The 2,914-nt window shown below is 44.7% G+C and overlaps 1 pseudogene; it reads right to left on the reverse strand.

Annotated features, from left to right (window-relative positions):
- Nucleotides 1–561: 561 nt before the first annotated feature.
- On the reverse strand, nt 562–1,336 carry LOC149181961 (putative aquaporin PIP1-5 pseudogene; annotated as a pseudogene).
- Nucleotides 1,337–2,914: the final 1,578 nt, after the last annotated feature.

Raw genomic sequence — 2,914 nt, forward strand, 5'->3', positions numbered from 1 at the left:
TTTTGCATTGCAGATATCAGGAAAGAATGCAATGAAGACAGAAACAGAAGATTTTATAAAATTCAAAGATGATGATAACGATGAAAACTATTAAATCACTCACAGATGGTAAGGAATGAACACACTATATCATTCAGGCACGATAATAACAATAACAATGTATGTTATATAAATGAAAAGAAACCAGAGAAGATGGTATTCCTAACTGAAGTCACGCCTGCTGTTCGTTAAACTCGTTTCAGAAACCAGAATTAGCTGTTCCAGAAACTAGACTTTTTTTTCAACCACACTGGCTATAACTTCCATTAAAAAAGAAGATAAAGACGAAATTTACAGACAGACCCACTGAGTGCAACAACCAAAGTGTCCATTATTTTACAGTGAGAGGAATAATACACTCCACTGAAGCCCACGAGAGCAGAATCTGCCAGTGGCTTCCGCTGGCCTAAATCACACTTAAAACATAATATATGGATATCATCCATCCTGTAAAACCATTTATCAGACGACAATACACATGCGTTAACAGAAAGTTTAAGCCCCCTCTCCAATATGCTGGGCTGGGCTGGGCTATTTCTAGGAGCGAGTTTTGAAGGGAATGGCACGAATGATCATCTGGTGGTAAATAGCTGCCAAGCCAACACCCAAGAATGGACCGACCCAGAAAATCCAATGGTCATCCCAAACATGAGACTTGTTGTAGATGATGGCAGCTCCCAAGCTTCGGGCAGGGTTGATGCCAGTTCCAGTGATGGGAATTGTGGCAAGGTGAACCAAAAAAACTGCAAACCCTATTGGAAGTGGTGCTAGCAGAGGAACGTGAGAATCCCAGGTGCTTCGTTTGGCATCGGTAGCAGAGAAAACGGTGTAGACCAGAACGAAGGTTCCCACAATCTCAGCACCCAAGCCATCTCCCTTGGTGTAGCCATGAGCCACAAAGTTAGCACCTCCATCGTCCGCTTGGTACTTGCCTTCCATGAAGCCTTTCACAACACTAGTGCCATAGATGGCTCCCAAGCACTGACATATCATGTAGAACACATCCCGGGGCAGAGACAGATTTCTGGCCAAGAACATCCCAAAGGTCACTGCTGGGTTAATGTGACCACCTGAAATACCGGCTGTGCAATAGACGAGACAAAATATCATTCCCCCAAAGGCCCATGCAATCCCCTGAATTCCAACAGATCCAGTGCAAACATTGTCGGCCCTCTTGACACCCATGACCGTGAGGATCGTGATGTAAAGAAACAAGAAAGTCGCCATGAACTCTGCAATACCCGCCCTCCAGAAGGACCATGACGCCAACACCCCGGGTTCAAACAGTGGCGCGAGATCCGGCTCCTTGTAATCATTTTCCCTCGTCTGTGCTCGTCCCCGATCGGAGTAGTCTATCAGGGGATGTCAGGCCCCATTCCCTACGATCCGAATCCGATTTTTTGTCAGGTCGTGGCAGGGAATGTCAGGATTGCCAGGGGAGGGTGGCGGAGAAGCGGAGAAGGAGGGTGGCGGAGCTCCAGGAGGGTGGCGGAGGGCGGAGACATTCCCGGTGGCCGGAGCCAGACGATTTTCCGACCGGTGCCAGAAAACGGGCCATTCTACTGCCTAGGTAGACTACTCCGCATGGAAAATATTACGATTTATCGGCAGCTGTGTTTTCCCAATTCTTCCCCGTGACGTCGGTTTGCATGAATCCATCGTTCCCGAGGTCTGACAACGAACATGACCCGCCGTCACTAACTCAATTAAACCATTGACAGATACCAGGACGACTCAATTAAAATATTGACAAATATTTTCCAGGCACGACACGAACTCTATTTCAAATTTCAAATGTCAGTTTTGAGCGCCCTTCTATTTCAAATTTCAAATTTTAGTTTTGCACCGCGTAGATCACTACATGAATTCCCATGCCTGGGAGGTTGTCTTACTGGTGTATTTCTTCTATGGCTGGTGGATAACCAACTTCTTCTTTATATTTAATGCGGGCATTTTTCTTAAGTTTTTGAAGCCATGGATGCACCTGTGACTTAATGTTGCATGTGGAAAACAATGAGGCTTTACCTCGGGTAACATCGGTCTCTTTGTTTACCCTGGCGTCCGACGACAATGAAATTGTGAAACATAGCGCCCTCTTCAGTCAATTTTTGCCTCTCGGCCTGTCAATTAATACCTGGACTGTAATATCAATTGCTCTACCTAGAATTCAATTCGATGTCGCCAATTATGTTTCCTTGCAGCTGAAACAGAATGAGGTCGTTGTTAGAAATGAAATTGTGGATGGAGGAACCATGGAAGGTGAAGGAGGCCTTCAGCATGTTGGACAAAGATAGCGACAGGAAAATCAGTTTGTTGGATCTCCAATATTTCTTCGCTAGCAGCCGCTTTAGCGTGGGGCCTTTAGGGGCTGAGCAGAGAGGAAATGGAGGGAATGATAATTGTTTCCCACACTGATAACAACGACTCAAGTAGAGAGTAAATGGAGGGCATGATAATTGCGGGCGACGCACACAACAATGGCTCTCTGAATTTTGAAGAATTTCACCAGATTTTGTGGCTCATTATGCAAGAAATCGATGAAATAAATGAGCCCATACCCAACATTGATAATGGTGAAACATGGTCATTGAAAGAGGAATTTAATCTGATGGACACAGACGAAGAAGGGATTGTGAGCACAGAGGATTTGAAGACCCTCTTCTCCTTACAGATTGATGAGCCCCAAATTTTGGTAACATTTTGGGCTCATTTGGCCTACTTACCTTGCTCAACCCTTCATTTTTTATCACTTATGCATCATTTCTTAGTATATTCATGTTATTTGTAGGAAGGAGGGCAGTCATTATGCCTATGTGTCTAATACATGTTTATTTCAGGTTTTTTTGACATTAAATGGAGCAAAACCACGCAGATG

The sequence above is a fragment of the Pinus tabuliformis genome, chromosome 3_2 (assembly GCF_031772625.1).
Source record: "Pinus tabuliformis cultivar Carrire ecotype Pingquan chromosome 3_2, CPIR1, whole genome shotgun sequence".
Classification (NCBI taxonomy): Eukaryota; Viridiplantae; Streptophyta; class Pinopsida; order Pinales; family Pinaceae; genus Pinus; species Pinus tabuliformis.